This window comes from Lepidothrix coronata, unplaced genomic scaffold (genome assembly GCF_001604755.1).
Source record: "Lepidothrix coronata isolate B3197 unplaced genomic scaffold, Lepidothrix_coronata-1.0 Scaffold124, whole genome shotgun sequence".
Lineage (NCBI taxonomy): Eukaryota > Metazoa > Chordata > Aves > Passeriformes > Pipridae > Lepidothrix > Lepidothrix coronata.
Window position 1 is genome coordinate 4,925,035 of NW_016690304.1, and position 17,579 is coordinate 4,942,613.

General features: G+C 42.0%; 1 protein-coding gene across 2 annotated transcripts in view; it reads left to right on the forward strand.

Annotated features, from left to right (window-relative positions):
• Nucleotides 1–17,579, forward strand: part of RHOBTB1 (Rho related BTB domain containing 1) — a 52,721-nt gene that overhangs the window by 10,111 nt on the left and 25,031 nt on the right. The window contains exon 1 of one of the 2 annotated variants that reach the window (XM_017826122.1): nt 7,486–7,545. The exons of the other annotated variant lie outside the window; for it this stretch is intronic. The gene's annotated coding sequence lies outside the window, so the exon portion shown is untranslated. Of the gene's footprint in view, nt 1–7,485; nt 7,546–17,579 lie in introns of those variants that run through there. 2 annotated transcript variants of the gene reach the window in all.

The window sequence follows — 17,579 nt, forward strand, 5'->3', positions numbered from 1 at the left end:
TTGTAGTTAATAAGGCTGTTTTTCTAAGATTAATGATGATGAGATTAAGCTGCCCTTGAGTCTTCTATTTAATCCTGCTCTGTTGGTTTGACACCCTATAAAGATCAGGATATGGCTGTTGGCTGCTGTTCTTGTATATAAGCAGTGATTCAGAGACCAAAAACACTTGGCTTTGGCAACTGTGAAAAAGGCAAGAAAATCTGCTTTGCTTCTCTTTCCCCTCCCCACTCCTATCCTGTATCTTCCAGTTCCTGTAACTAGAGATCTGTGTTCTAGACTTGTCCTCGTGATCTCTGTATTACATCAGTATAAGTAACTCAGCAGGGATGCATATTGTTGCAGAGATCTCTATTTGTGTGTTGTTCCTGTCAAATTTATGCAATCTTTGACCAGCTTCTAAAATTTGGTCTACATTTTGTATCCTTCTGCATGTAAAGCTACTAGTCTTTTAATGGGTGATTTATGCAAGCCTCAAAAGGCAGGCAGAGCATTTTTAATGCTTGAAGAATAAGGGCTGATCCATTTATATATGGTTTTTGAAGCTCAATAGCTCAGATCAAGAATGAGAAGCAAAGACTGCGTTTGCCGCTGAAAACCTCCTGTAGTTGTAGTATAAAGATGTTCCAAGTCTCTTTGAAACTCAATACTTAGAGACAAGTGAATTTTGACTGATCTACATAGAGGAGAGATGGAGACTGACAGCTAGCCAGAAGGTCAGATAGACAGACAGAAAATCTTCCCCAGCTGACTGTTTGCTATGACTCTCATTTCATTCCACAAAGAAGTTCTTTCCATTCCATTAACATCTGATTAGATGGCAGAAACACTTTAAGAAACTCTGAACAGTTATGCAGGTGCCAGCACTATTACTTCCAGATTCAGTCCCTTGCCAAACAGCAAAATGACACACAATCAAGAAGAAATCCTACTAGTCAGTTTGTCCTCTTTAGCTCTTGTTTGGAACTGTTTTTATAAGCTGATTGAATCTTTCTTAAACATGTAGTTCTGAGGATCTAGAAGCATGGAATGTAGCAAATACAAGCTGTTGCAAAATTATTACCATTAGAGAAGATTACACATGTAATACAAAACTCTGCCATAGAACAAATTCTTAATACAGCCTTGTCCTCTCTGGATTGTGAATGCAGTGAGCCATAACTCTGCCACTTCTTCCCTTGGGAGACTCTTATGTAACTGCTCAGCTGTTTCTCTTGCTGTTCTTCTTATTAAGCCAAAATTTTGTTTTGCTTAGTCGTATTCTGGTACACCTAACTTTGCAAACTGGGACTGTTCAAGTGAATCCACTCCCTTTTAAGACCAGACTATGCAGCCTGTAGAAAGACAAGTGCAGCAGCAAAGACAGTATCAGAGTTTTGTAAGGCTTCATGAGAGGCTCTGACAGCACAAGTGAACATACCTGGCTCAGCTGAGCGCCCTTCCAGCAACACAGGTCAGCCCTATCCTGGGCTGTGTTAGGAGGAGTGTAGCCAGGAGGTCGATGGCAGGGATTATTCCCCTCCACTCAGCACTTGGGAGGCAGCTCCTGAAGAACTGTGCTCAGGCTTCACTTGCTTGGATTGACCAACTGAGGAGAGTGCAATGAAAGGCCACTGATATGGCTGGGGACTGAAACACGAGATGCACACAGACACTGAGGGAGCTGCTTATCTGACCTGGAGAGGAGAAGGCTAAAAGGGCTTCTAATTACTATCTCAGATACCTGACAAGGGACTATAGGGGAAACTAGATCTTCTCACAGTTGCACAGCAAAAAGACAAGGGGCAGCAGTCACAAGTAGCAGCAAGGCAGGTGTAAAGAAAAACATTTTCTCAGTGGTTGTAAAAAAGCCCATTATTTTAGTGTGGGACTAAGCAATGGAACAGGTGGGTTGGAGACTGTGGAATGAGCATCCTTGACCTGATCAAGGTTTGAAATTAGCTGTGCATTGAGGAGGAGATCGGACTAAAGGAACTCCAGAGGACCCTTCCCACCTAAATTGTGATTCTGTTGTAGGGTGAGGTGGAGAGAAGCAGGGTCTTGTAATCAATGGGTTAACTATGGAAGCGAGGAAATGCAAAAGCCCACATCCTACACATGATTAGACTGAAAACTAAAGCATTGCTGAAATATAACCCTCTGAAAAATTGTAGATATCTAATTTTTATTCCAAGTTATAAGTATTGGCATTTTCCTTCTCTAGATAGTCCCTTTCATGTTTACTCAGCTGTATATTAAGCCTTCTATATCCCCCTTCTAGTGAAAAAGAATGTAGAAATATAATTCCTAAGGCAAACAACTGGTGCTATGTATCATTCACAGAATGCTTTAATAAAATCTGGTGCACTGCAGGCTTCTTAAACGATGATGGTCTTGCACTATATTTAGCATTCAATGAATAACTGAAAAAAACCCCCTAACAAATAAATGCACAGTGGTCTATGTCAGTGTCCAATGCACACAGTGAAGGTATCATTGTATATGTTGCATGTCTTCAACTCTGAGAATTAAGGCAATTGTGTGGGATTGTAGGAAAAGGGATGCAACTGGCCTACTCAATTTGCATAGCTGGCTGAGAGTACATGTTGACATCACTAAGCAGACCCACCTTACGTCAAACACTACATTCTGTCCAAATTACACCAAAGAGTAAAAAGGACTGGGTACAATGCACAATAGTTTTGAAGAGAAAGCTAATTGTGAATGCATAAGTATTTGGCATGGGTGCATTGCAGGCCTGAATGCAAACCTATTAATGAAAAACAATGTATTGACAGGAAACAGATTGAATTTTATTGCACTGTGTATAGAATATGTATTTACGTAGTTTTTTTCAAGGCATTTATTCTCTTTATTAATTTTTTATGGGTAAAATCTAATGAAATGTATCCTAATCCATTACAGAAGTAGTTAGAAATTATTTTGATCTACCCGCATCATTAAAGCCTTTAAGCCTAATTGTGGGGGAAAAGTAGACTTCAATGACAGGAGCTGGGTAATTCTGATATTTTAATTCACATGCTGCCAGTTGGCTGAGACTATGTATATCACAGACAATGGGTGGATGGTGAAGAATATAACTGAAGTACCACATGTCTCCTTATTTTGGTTGTACATCATTCACTCGTGTTCTTTTTGTATTGTTGAAAGCAGATTTCATGGGCTGTAGAGAGCACCTTCTGTCCCTGTGGGATTGCAGTGTGGAGCCCATACGGGACAATTTAACTTACTTTGTTTTACTTAATTCCTTGTGCATTTAAATTATTTCCACCAACAATCTTTTCATCTAAACATGCTCCTAAAGTCTTCTAATGTGAAAGGCATTCAAGAATAAGGAAGAGAGAGGAACTCTAGTTTACCCTGTACTGTTGAGTTTTGGTTTTGGACTGTCCCAGGCATCTTCTGCAATGTCAGACCTTTCAGTGCACACTCAAACTCAGTCCTCTAACTGTCCCTGCTGACTGCTGGTGGTGTAACTTGTCTTGGGAAACAGCATTTATTGCTTGGGTGTTTGTACCTAAAACAGAGGAGAAATAATATCAGTTGTCCTGAATTAAAAGCTTGCTCCTTCCCTCAGATGGAGCAAGGAGCCACATCACCAGTTTGTTTGTTTGGGTTTTGTTGTTTTTTTTTTAAGCAGACCATACCTAGACCTCTAGTGCAGGGAAGAACCCCTTCCTTCCGTATGGCCCATGGGTCTGGGATGTAGACTTTCTCAGAAGGCTGCTAAAAAGAAATACAAAAACTAAACCCCAGAGTTACCATGCTTAGGCTGTCATTCTGCAGATAGAGCAGACTTAGATTATGGTGGGGTGGTAAGAAGCATGGGCTGGTCCATTTCCTCCCCTTCCAGAAAGTTTTGTCAAAGAAGCTGAAGTAAGTGCTTGTAGTCCCTTCTTCCTGCACCTCCTGTTATCCTTGACTGGTATTTTTTCAACCTGTCTGAGCCTTTCCCTGTTGTCTTGGGAGTGCAGAGGATGGAAGGGCCTGAGGGCACTGAGCTTCAGCATTTCTGAGCTGGTAGAAACCTCCCTGAGGAGTTCTACTAACACTGCATGTCAGAGCAGCCTCTGAAGTTAAGCTAACTCTCCAGATCCCAGAGTAGAAAGGTTATTTGTAAATTCAGTTACAGTTTATGCACAACTGATGCTCTCTCCTGATGTTTTTTAATCATGTGAGAAATATAGTCTCAAAAACAAAAGGTTAATTTAGCCCCAGAGTAACAAATAATATGTTGGAGCATATGGGAATGTACATTTTACATTTACTTCCGAATGCGTTCTGTAATTTAGCAAAACCAAAATAGTTCTAAGTAAGTAGAATTCTCCGTGGGTGTGAACGCATTTTTTAATTATTATTTCATTCTTTTTTTAATCCAGTTCTTCTCTCAGCTGAGTGATAGTGTTAAAAGCGCATAGCGGAGCTGCAGTGATGGAGCACGCTTGGCAGCCCATAAACATGTTTTGGAAAGCTGTATCGACTTGGCAAACAGGGACTCTAGTTAAATGGTCCAATGCCATGTCCTCTAGGATTGCTTGCAAAGACAGAACTTACTCCCTTCTCCCTTCCCCTCTAGCTGTTATTCCCCCCTGAAAACAAACAAATTAAAGTGAAAAATCCAAGCCGGCTACCTGGGATACTTAAACATCTAATTGAGTAAAATTTTACCAGTCATGTATTTTTAATGCTTATGCAAAGTCAGTGGGAATACTTGTGGTTTATTACTGTGCTTTCTTGTACCACAGTCTAGAAACTGTCAGTTGCTCTGCACCCTGTTAGAGATTCATTCTAACCACTTCTCGAGATGTCACTCAGGTTTATGGTCAAAACTCAACTGTTTGTTTGAAAAGTTTGGAAAAATGTAAATACGATTGTGTGTCAGAGACCCAAGAGCTTCTGGCTGTCCTGGGGTTTTATTTTATACTTTGCCAGAAAAGCTGACACCTGAATTATATAAGAACTTTTACGTTTGTGGTGGGAAAGCACTGAATGGTAAAAGTTGCTGTAGATGGCCATTAAAATGGAAACAACATCGTAGCATGGAGCTATTTCCACAGCTGCAGAAGCCTTCAGGCTCTGGGTACCCTTTGATGAAACAGAAAAAGAGAAAAACTTGAGATCTTTTCTTTATCCCCATCAAAAGCAAAGCTCTCTTTCTCTTTTTTCACATTTCAGCCACCTGACTAATCTGTGTCATTGCTGTATTTTGCTAAATTTACTGTTGTGCACTAAAAATAACACCTTTTTTTCTGCCCTCCTCCTTTATTTCTGTAGTAAAGCTCTGTAAAGAACTTGCCAGCAGATTTAAAGCTTTGTGGGGCTTTTGTTGTTTTTATTTTTTATTGCAGTCCAATACTTCTTGAGTCAGTACCGTGGCAAGCCTGGTTCCTTTGTGTTGTTTTTCTCTCTCACGATGCTCACTTAACCTGTTCTGACATTAATGCTCAGTGCTTGCAGCAGTGATAGTCTAGGTGTTTTTAATAGAGGCATGGGTTCTAGCTGTGTGATTTGTCTTCAGAAACCGATCATTTAGACTGTAGAACAAAGGTACCAATAAGGAATTAAAAATTGCCATACTATAAAAGGAATAACATTTGTATCACCCTGCTTTTTTCAGTCTCCTGAATTCAGCAGGATGAACCTGAGTGTTTTTGTTTTCCTAAAAGTTGTGTGTTGGAGAAACGAGTGAATACCTGGGCTTGTTCTTGCATAGTATGAAAATTTTTAGCCCTCATTTGTGGAGAAAAAAAGTTCCTGTAGATCTTGAAACTTAAAAAATGGAAGGTAATTATACTATACATTTTAAATCTGTTGTCATTCTTTTACTTTTTGTTGCCTTCATTATCAAGTTGATATTTTTTTTGATTGCAAGTAGGTTGTCTGAGTGAGAGCTGTTTTCGTTTCTGATGCATTTGTCTTGTCCATCCAAACTCTGTGCAAAGCTAGGAGAGTAACACTTAATATTTGCCATGATGCACATTGTTCTCTTGCCCCTAATAGCTGCCAGTGATATGAAGTTGCAAACTGTAATTTGTCCTGACATAGATGTACTCAACTGAAAATTGTTGCAGTCTGACCTGGTTAATGTAAGTTTGGCTTCTGGGTATTTGAAAAATGTAAGTAATTGACTATAACCAAATGCAGTTGGATGCTGTTAACCTGTTAATGGTACTGTTAAATATTATTATAAGTGTATTTTTAAAAGAACTTTATAATGTTTACCAGCAAAATACCGTGTTAATGCTACGAGACTATGCAATTTGTGAGTCCTGCTTGCTGTTAAGAGAATATTTTGTGAATAGTGACTATTTTTTTAATAGTCACCGCTGTGTCAAAAAGTTCCCTTAGCTGAACCAGTTGTACCCATGCCCCTTACTGGTCAGTAACATTTTTGTTGATGTCAGGTGGTAAAGGGAAGAGCCAGAGACTGCTGCAGGGAGTGTGGTCAGGGAGCCGGGTCTGGATTGTGAGTGCTTTCTGCAGTAGCACTCAGGGCCTTGAGCTGTTTTCACTGGTTTGAAAACACCAAGTCTACATTGTCGATATAAGGCAAGGGGGGATTGCGGTTTAATTGTTACGTGTTTATTTTATATAAAGAGTTCAAACATTAGCGAAAATAGAAGCGATTTCAAAACATAACAGCAGCACCTGCACTAAGAAATCACACACCCAGCTTAGGGCATTATCCAGGGAGGCCTTCGGAACCTTTGTGTTGTGTATGTATACACGGTGTTTACAGTGTCCATGTATAGAGAATGGGCGTGGGGGGGGGTAGTATCGGTCTGGTTTTGGCTGGTTTTCGTGCCCGAGCTTTTCCTGTGCGAGGCCGTGGAAGAAAGCCCCCCCCCCGCCGGTGTCGGGACAGAGGATTGGGATGTGCCCCGGGGCTGCCCAGCTGGGGCAGTGGGGCAGGATCGGGATGTGCCCCGGGCTGCCCCGCTGGGGCGGTGGGGCAGGATCGGGATGTGCCCCGGGCTGCCCCGCTGGGGCGGGATCGGGATGTGCCCCGGGGCTGCCGCGGTGGGGCAGGATCGGGATGTGCCCCGGGCTGCCCCGCTGGGGCGGTGGGGCAGGATCGGGATGTGCCCCGGGGCTGCCGCGGTGGGGCAGGATCGGGATGTGCCCCGGGCTGCCCCGCTGGGGCGGTGGGGGGGACGCTCCGCGCTCCTGCGGGCGCTGGGCGGGCGGGGGCGGCTCCTCCATCCGCCGCCCCTTTACGCGCGGCCGCGGTTTCATGAATGAAATCCAATCGCCGCGCTAAAAATAGACCGCGGGGCCGGGACGTCACGGCTCCCGCCGGCCCCGAGCCAGCGCCGCGGGGCGGGACGAGTCGGGCCGGGCGGGGATCCCGCGCTCGCCGCGGGGCCGGGCGAGCGGAGCGGCGCCCGCGGCGATGCCGCCTCCCTGCCGAGCCGCGCCGGCTCCGGGCGCTGCCCCGCCGCCGTGAGGAGCAGCGGGAACGGGCAGCGGCGGCGGCGGCCGCCCCGTCCCGACCTCGGCGCAGCCCCGCCGCCTGCACCCCGGCTGCCGGGCATCCCGCCCTCCCGGGTAGGTCCCGCGTCCCCCGGGCGCGATCGAGCTCCGACCCGCCGGTGTCGGGGCCGGGTTGGCCCCCAGCGGCCCCGCAGGGGGCGGGTGCCGGCGCCCTGCGCGTCCCGTTTGCTCGCAGGTGCGCTCCCACCTGGTCGGGAGAGACAGGAGGAGGAGGAGGAGTTGGCATCCTCCCCTCCCCCGAGGACAGAGGGCTGAGTCCTTGATGAAGCGGATCTGTCTGGCTTCCTCTTCAGTGAGGCCACGAGGTGTAAGGCAAAAATAGAGGGGTGCGATGTGTACGGGAAGTAGAAACCTCCTGGCGGTTGGTACTTCTGAGTGTCATTTACTAAAAACTCGAAGGATTTCTTTTCCTCCCTCTTTTTCCCCCTGTCTTTCCCCCTGCCGCGTCTGTGGAGTCTGCTGTGAGTTGCTGTGACCACAGCAGGAGGCTGCTGGGGGGTCTTGCAGCACAGATTATCAGGTGTCTGTGTCGGGACCTATTTGGGGGCCATAGAAAGGGGTAGAGCCAAACAGTAGTAGACTTTTAATTTGTTTAATCAACCTTTAGTGGCATCCAGCATCTAGAGCAAAGAGAAATCGGTCACTAGACATATTGAGGCAGACTAGTCAGAGAGCTCAGAGTTGCCTTCTATTGGTCAAGGCACCACTCAGGCTTCTGAAGGAAGCAATATACTTGTTTAAAAAATGATAATAATAAAAGAAGGCCCTTGAGGCTCTGCATATGGTCACAGCAAGAGCAAGGAAGTGATGCCAGAATAGTCTCAATGACTTTGTTCATCCTCAGTTTGTGTACTATTTCAGGACACACAGCTGACTCGAAGCCAAATGTTCAGCTTGAGCTGTAATAGAAGCTGAGGTGGAAATAAGCTTGCTCAGTGTGCTTAAGGGGAGTTCTTTAGCTACTGGTCTTTCTAGGTAAAAAAGTAATGCATGTGGGGAGAAACCCACCACTCTTAGGACTACACTGAAGACTTGTCATATGACTGCTCAGTGTAAGTAGCAGTTGAATGGCACAAATCTCAGTACAGGCTGTATTTCAGGACTGGTAATCACACTACATGGAAACAGAATGGCTTAATTTCTTTTCAGTATTTTTCTGATTTCCTCTCCCATTACGTTATGCTTTTCTTGTCTATGCATGTTGTATTTTTACATGGTATTCTGTGTCTCAGATATACAGCGTACGTGTACGCTATTAACAGAAGAAAAAGGAATTGTGAGTTCCATATTTGTACTAGGGTTCTTTATCTGAGTGACATAATACTTAAGGAGCATAAGATCTGGAACAGACTGAGATACACAGAAGTATTTTTATCCATGAAGAAATAAACATCAATTTTAGCTCTGGGGAGTTTTCTAAAACTCCTGCCCTTTTAAAACTCCAAGCTTCACAAATACTGTAGAGCATTAGGCTGAGAGGAAGAGCTGATCACTTGACCAGTAAATCCCAATGTTTGATTCTTTGCTAATACATTTTATTTGCTAGAAAAATGCTTAAGTCCTACATCCAGATGTTGCCCTGTGCTGAAGGAGATGAAAGGACAGAGAAGCCTTGAAGGAGGAGAAGCAAAGGAGCAACAGGTGTTTGATATTCTCCTCCCTTGCTCCCATCTATCCTGCCAGAATAGTACACAAACACTGTAAGACAAAGTATGTGCTTGTTGGGGGTGGGGGGGGAAGGAAGGGCTGAGCCATCCTTGCTGCACACAGCAGACATGTGGAATAGTTTGGAGCAAGACTAGTCAGTCTGGTGTGAATGTACCCTTGGATCATTGATTGGGTTTCCATGAAAGAGTTCAAAAGCTTGTGCTGAAGGAGTGGATGGTGCCTGAGCTAGAACTGGTGCAACCTGCAGTGCGTGTGGTCACATCCCTTTGGTACCAGGGATAGGTTCATGAAATAAAAGTATGCATTCCCTTTGGTTCCCATCCAACACCATTCTACTTTCTGTTTTCCTCTCCTTTCCGTCTGACATGAGACACAAAATAGCATTTTCTTTCTTCGTTTTAAAGTATATTTTTCTTTGCAAATGAGTCTCTGTGTGGCACTAGACAATACAAGTAAACCCCACATCTTCATGTCTCTTGCGCTATTCAGTTAATGTTGCTGAATTTGCATTTGAGACGTAAATGCAGGACTTGACCTATGATCTGAAAGTAGCATTTATGTGAAGTCTGACATCCTGAAGTGTTTGCTATTCTAGTCAGTGTTTAGGTCTTTGGGGGGCTTTACCTGCTGTCATTGTGAGGTCTCACTCTCCTTGGGTAATTTCCTTGTGGTAAGAACTTCTGGGGATGAATAAAATCCCATATAATGTCTTTCTAACATCACTGATGAACGAAGAGGAAAATGCATGAGAAATGTCACATAAAGTTCAAGAAATAAGAACCTGATTCTCTATTTTGTAGAGTAAACAAGTACAGAAAGTGAATTCAACAGCTCTCTGTGCTAGAAGGTCACCAGTGTCTCTGGAATATTTTTCTTTGTTTGTAGCTCTAGCAAAACTTGATAAATATTTTCCTCACAGAAATGCACAGAAAGTTGGGAGAATGCCTTATTTGGTGGTGGTTGTTTTTCTTTCTGTACTGTTGGGAATGCTGCTCAGAATAATGTTGTTACCAATCAGCATACAATGTTAACACCTGTCTTTATAAATGGGTGAAATCACCAACAATCTATTCTACAGTATCAAGAGTTTAATACTGTACAAATGTCTTAATTACAAAAGAGTAAAACCAGAGGTTTCATCGACTTTATTACAGTGAAGCCTAGTAGTGTTGAATCAGGCTTTTCCAGTGACCCTTCTTCTGTAAAGCTCAAGTTTTTTATATTATCCCAGATACTCTTGGGCGTTGCAGTCAGTAAGGATTCAACTGCAGCCTGGCCCCAGTTATGTTGATCTGAATACTAAAGCAGGAGCCAGAGCATCTGATGTTTTATCTACATTAGTGGATCATGTGATGCAGTTGCAGGGGACCTGGGCATAAAAAAATTGATGCTGAGGACCCAGTGTCCACACTGCACACGGTTCAGGGACAAAGGGTGTTACTTCAGATGGCCTTTAGTGTGGTCCTGTGGACTGGACATTTACACATTAGTGGTGGGTGGCACACCTTTCACTTCACATTCACCTGAAAGGAATTCGGTTTGTGCAGTCTGTGGCTGCACCTGATTTGAACCAAAGCATGGAGCATTTGTTTCAAAAATGTATTCTTGAGCTGAATTAAAATGCTATTAGCAGTGCACCCTTATTCTGCTCCTGCAGTATCATCTTTTCTTGCAGAGGGAGGACTAATCTAAGGACTCTGCACAATGGCATTGTATGGATGGCTGCTTTATAAAGTGCCAGCTGTTTGGTGATGGTTATCACCATCAGTGGGTATTGTCTGTTCTTCAGGTACGTGGTTCTCTAATGTCAGCCTTTTAAACAAGGCCAAATCTTGGTCACTCAGTCCCTTGTGTCTGCTGGGATTATCACTGTTAAATGGGAAGAGTAGTCAGTTGTAGCTGGGTGTATCTGAAATCCTCACAAAATACATCTGCAAAGCCAAAGTGTGAGCCTTAAATCAGTTATGTACCAGCTATGGGATATTTCCCTCTTTCCAGGAGTGGGTCCAGTCTGGTCACCCTTTTCCACATCTGTGCACAGTGAGAGAAGAAGCAAAAGGAGGTACAAGGGACTGTCTCGAGTTGTGGCTTGTTCTTGAGGTAGACTCTGAAAAATTGGTGAAAGGAAGAGTGACAGCACTGAAGGCTCTCCCACCACATAGAAAACACTCATCCCAGATTCTCACACACAAGGTTCTTAAATATCCTTCACCTGCTATATGGATTAATTTCTTGGGAGATGATCTCATCACAAAGGATATCCCAAGGTATGTCACAGGTCAAAATAATATGTAAGCTACTCCATGTAATCACCTTGCTGATTTCTGCCCTTCAGATCTTCAGAACTTGTCAGAAAATTGACATAGTTCAAGTCTAATGCTGAACTCTGTATTTGGATCTCTGTTTGGTCTGATAGTCTAGGTGTGTGTAACACAAAAACAGGTCCTTGTGGGCTGCGTGTTTTTCAAGGAGGCTCAAGAGAATCTGTTATTGTACCTAAAGCTGAATGTTTTCATGCTTGGCTATTGAGCTTCAGGGCAGTCTGTTTTATACATTGTAATGGGGGAAGAATTTGTGTTCTGCCAGTACCTCTGATTTTTGTTCATCTAAGGAAGTGCTTATTCCTGCTGATCAGAAGTTGTTCTTTTGATCACAGAGGTAGATCAGGCTTGATGAAGGGTCCTAATAACTAACCATTAGAGACAAACAGATCTGGACTCACACATGCAAAGAGCAGAGTGACAGGCTTCTGATACTACAAACCAGGAATTCCCTGTCTCTACAGTTTCTACAAAAGTTGTGATGATTTGACTGAGAAGTTTTCCAGGTAAACTTAGAGACATCTGTTCTGTCTTCAACTTTATATCTTCATCAGGGGCTGTTCTGTTCATTTCTGTGTGAGACCATGGTCAGTTTTTTTTCTCCCTTTAAAACTTGAGGGATAGAGTGGGGACTGTGGCAGCTGAATGAAGGCTTCTGAGAACTTACTCTTCCAGGACATGATACAAAATAAGAAGTTGCAGCCAGGAATAAATCTGGTGCTTGTTGACCAAAAATTGACACGAAAGAAGCTGGTTCAGGTAAGCCAAGTGGGGTCTCTCTTGATGGCAAGCTCAGTACTTACCTTCTCCAGCTGTATCAAATTTTAGCAGCATTCTATGGGATTTATATCTTTGTTGATACCAGCCCTAAGCTATTCTATAACAGGTGAAAAAGGGTAGAACCAGGTTCTACCCTTTTGTAAGATATTGACCTGCATTCTCCTTTTGTGAGCAGCAACAGCCAGGGTTATCTCATTTATCACCTCATGCAGTGAAAAAAAAAATCCTGTCAGCTACCCCTCTCCTTCTACCCATGGTAGATCCAAGGATCTTGCATTGTGGATCAGGTCAACTTTGGAATATAAGGGCTTTTCTCCATTCCCAGTCATTGGCTGTATCTGTTTTCTTTGGTCAATGGACCAGGTGTAGAGCAAGTAGGTGATAAATTCCAGATTTAATCTTGAATTTCTTCCTCCTGAGTCAGTCTCTTCCTTTTCAGTCTTTCCATGGGCTTTAACTAATGGCTGTAGGGTGGTGCTGCTTCATCCTGGACAAGAATCCAGCCTGATGTGCATCATGCCCACCTTTGTCCCCTGGTGACCTCGTGATCTGATCCCACCTTGAATCTTATTACGCTTTGTCACCTGCTGGTTCTTTGATGCTGACCAGGAATAGTTTTTCTTTTTAAACCAGTCTCCCCATCTGCCCTCCTGTGATTTAATAAAACACTAATACTAATGTATGCCCTTGTAAAAAATGTTTTGTGATGGTCTTTCAGCAGCTGGTGCAGCTTATCTGTTACTTGATACCGTGCTGTGATTTATTTCACAAATATACTTGGTGGAGCCCTAAATTCAGTGATTAAATTGAACCAAACCACAAAACAGCCTTTTGTCCCTTAACCTTTCCCCAGATCAGAACTGTGTGTGAATTCTGTGCTCTTGCACAAGTGACCACTAAGTCCCCCTGCTTTGTCCCCTGGTACAGATGTGTTAATCCATTAAGATTCTGAAACAACACATGGCAGGTTAAATACTGAGAACAAGCATTTCACACACTCTTTCTGGCTCTTGTGGTTTTTGGTCCTTGCCAAGGTGCTGGTGCCTTGGGACTCTGCAGTGTAAGGTAGTGATTTCAGTGCCTGAAGAACTTGGCATTTTGCATCTCCTTTTCCAATCTCCATGGTTGCAAGCAGTAATTTTGCAACCTGGGGATGGAGGTAAAGGTGTTGCATAGACTCATAAATTTTTTTTGTATTCTTTTTGACGTGTTATTTCCTAATGGCTCTCTGAAGGAGTCACTCCAAAACTATATTAAAAAATACATCTCTGGAATAGATTGAAATATGGAGTAGCTACAAATGCTCTTTCATATAGTTTCAGGGAGTGTGGGTTTTGGGGGTAAATGTTGATGATCTTGTTAGCTTCCCAGTGGCCTGAGTTTTTCAAATAGTTCCCACTCCCAGCATTCATATAAGTCACGTTGGATTTTGGTGTCTCTTTTCATTTGATTTCTCTAATAAACTTGTGACATTGTAATTGTAGTTGGCAACCCATGTGTTTAAAGGAGTTCCTGGTTTGCATGTTTAGTCAGATTACTTGAGACAGGTTGAATTTTTTATTTTTTTTTTCCCATGGAATAACTTACAGGAAAACTGTACTGAGTAGGAAGGGTTCTTACATGCTGTCATTCTGAACTGTCATCTGAAGAATTTGCTCTTAACTCAACAACTAGGTAAAATGCTTTCTTGTTTTCGTGCTAAGGGGTGCTATCTCAGTCTTATGGGGCATATTTAAGTACATAGCTAAGCAGTAAATGGCTGCAGGATCACCCCATAATTACTGATTAATCACTCTTAGTGATTTGTTTGTAGTGTTTTGCTGAAGGGAAAAAGGACGATAATTAGCTACTGCTCTTTGAAAAAAAAAAAATCTTGATTATGTTTTGTGTATGCTAAGTGATGATTTAAAATACCTGGACATTTCAAAATGGATCCATAGGGGTGGATTCATGATCCTGCACAGGCAACTCGCTGTTGGTTTTGGATCTTCATCATCTTTCTTTCTAGCAGAGAAAAATGCAATTATAGCTTTAAATATAATAAACTGCATTTGTAAAACAAGACAAGTTCATGGTTAGGATCTGGTTATCTGCTGTGTACTAGTACACCTACTTTAATACAAAGAGTGAGACTGTGTGTGTCTGTGTTTAATTTTGTGTACCAGGGAACTAGATAATGAAGTGATGTGCTTCATCTCCAGATCTTTTGGAAAATTTCTGTAGAAAGGCAGTGTTTCATTATTGAGGCTGACTAGCCTGCATGCTATGGCAACCACAACTGTTTTTTAGTGATAATAATAACAACTCATTTAGCAATGAGGAAAAACTAAACAAAAAACCAAGCACCCTACAGCAATTTGAAGTGAAGCAAAATAGAAAGAAACCAGCAACTGTAACCATCTGCAAGCCATGGTTCAAAACACTAACCTTCTACTTCTTTGGAAATAAATCAGCTTTATTTGGAATATTTCTTAGGTGCTAATCAAGTGAAATTAATAAAATGGCTTTATGTTAGATCTTGAGTCTACTTACATCTCCTTATTTTTGGCTGTCTTTGTCTTCCCTTCATCTGCAAACAATCACAGGTGAGAATGTAAAAATGGAAACATCCTAAGAGATTTTTGAGATCCTGTGTTATTCTTACGGGTATCTTTTTTCATTTCCATCCATCTGCTCATCTTTCTTTAGAACTGGATTAAGGAGCTGAATCTTGCCCTGCTTTCTTTTGGGAACAGCCGTTTCTGATCAGACCTTTGCCTCAGTACATTTCCTGCTGCCCCTCATTTGATGGCCCTTCTGTCTTTCTCTGGGCTTTTTGGTAGTGCCCTCTCTGAGACTGGTCATGCTTCCAGTAACTTTCCTCTGAGCTTTACCCTACTTTGTTTTGTTGGTAAACTAAACTATTGCAGGTTGTATGTTGGTTTTAGCAAGTTTTGTAGTGGTGTTGGAATGTTATGCCCTTTTTTTTTTTTAATCTTTATATATGCTGGTTTGTTCTTGTCTAACCAGTTCAGTTTCTGTTCCAGTTTGCCTTCCCAGATTTTACCAGACTTTCAGAGCTCAAATCCAGTTGTTTCATTGTTGTTGATTTTTTATTTAAGTTTTGTAAATACATGTTTAGCATTTTAAATCAGTGTGATTATGTAACAGGTTTTAGCACAAGCTTAACCTAGGGGCTACCTTAAAAAAAACTGTGTCTGTATTTTTTAGATCTTGCACATATTCCTGGCTTTGATCATTCCAGCAGCCAGAAGGTTTCTGGCTACATTTGTAAGCATTTAATCAACTTGTTTTGCTAATTGTTTATACTGTAATTTGTTGTTAGCATCTGGTTTTATTTGAGTTGTCTAGATATTTGTCCAGGCTTCTGTCTGTCAGCCTCTTCAGGAGCTATTTCTGCTTTAATCTCTTCCTGAAAACTAGTAAACAATATTAAAATGATCCGCATTTTTAATACATAGTTACACTATATATACTGGAGCGGATTTAAGAACGTTCCTTACCATACCCACAAAGCTCTAGTTTTGTTTTTATTCCCAGTTTATTTTAATCTCTGTCCTGTGCAGTATGGTCATGCTAAAAATATCTTCATTAAATTGCCATTGATCTACAGCAGTGCATTCAGGCATGCTGTGTCTGAGCCCTGTAATAACTTTGCTTTAATTAAGTTAATAAGTATATCGGAAAATTAAAAAAAATCAATAATTTCTAAATTTTTTCATGTGTTCCTTTTCTAGGACTCTCAGATAGCTGCATTGATTTAACTAGTTACTTTTCTTTAGCTTTGCTTGTTAATTTTAAACTGGCCTCGTTATCCTCTTGGAAATTTTTTTAAAGATTCCAGACTTTGTACTTAATACATATTTTGTGACTGACTGAAGCACATATTTGCAGAACTGCCATTGAAGAGCTTTTAAAGAATTTTTAAATCAAATTGTTATATTAAAAAACCTCAGCTAATTTGTGTAACAGCATTTTAATGGAATATTGGGTTGGAAGAAAAATTGATTTGGCATCTCTGCTTGGTAGTTTAAAACCAACAGACACACTGGCTAGCCACGCTCCTTCATTTTGTTTTCTAGCCTTGTAAACATTTCCACATTCCATCTGTGATGTCTAGTCCATGCATGAATAAAATATGAAGTAATTTAATACCACATAATATGTCAGGAGGTTGCTGTTTATTCTCAGACTTGAAATGAAACTTTTTAAGATCCCATGCTGAGAGCTCTTGGGTTTTTGCTACTCATTTAGGGCCCTGCCTAAGAGGCAGAATGTCTCATTCTCTGTAACGTGGAAGAAACCATCTTGGTTTCGTACTGTTATTTATATAATGACTGTATTCTTCATGAGGGTGCTGAGGAGGCCAGAGGAGTTAGCTCTCAGTTCTCTTCTCCTGTTTGGAATCACAGAGATGGTGCAGAGTGCACAGGCCATCCCAGCTATCATCCTCATGGGAGCCTGCATCCCAGAAGCAGCTGTGGTTGGATCACAGACAGGCAACTGGAAGTCTCTGTAGTGCTTTATCCCAAGACTGGTAACCTTTCAGGATGCAGGTTACAACTCAGATGAAGGGATAAAGGCAGTATCTCAGCAGCTTTGTGTCCCTATCAGTTCAAACCCCTGTGCCGACCCAGCAGGTTGGGATCACAAGGCCATTGGGGTTTACATACTCTGTATGTGTGTTTGAAACCCTGTTATTTGCTCTACATTTGGCAGATTGCAAAGTTCTAGTTGTGCAACCACGTACTTGTGCCAGGATGAAAAGTTTCTGGGCTTGTGTTTCAGTCTAGTGAAGGATAACTCTAAAATGATTCTTATGTGCCTGTCTGTGCTGTAGCGTGTCCAGGAGCATTCAGTATCTGTGACAACATGTCACTGTGACACAGGAGTGGCATAAACTCACCCTTGCACCTTGCTGTCTGTGTCATCCCTAACTCCTCCATCCACACGTAAATAAAGATTACAAGTGTACCTTAGCCATTATAGCTGTTAGCATGTGGCCCATACTCAACATTTTATCTAAATAGGTAACATCTGATTCTAACTCTGACTTTTGTTTTCTTGGTTAAATAATGAAAGAATACAGTTAAAATTACTGTTTGACTAGCTGTTACTAAACTTGCTTTTTCTTAATTCAGAACTTAGCGCTTCTGACAGTGAAAAATGGATACCAAAACAGCTTGTATCTGTTATTTTAAACAGCCTGACAGTTAATATATATTCTATATTAATGTGTGAATGAGATGTGAATATTAAAAAAGATATTAAAACAAATAATTTGTTTTCTTTATCTGTAGTGCTTTCTTCTCAGGAAAA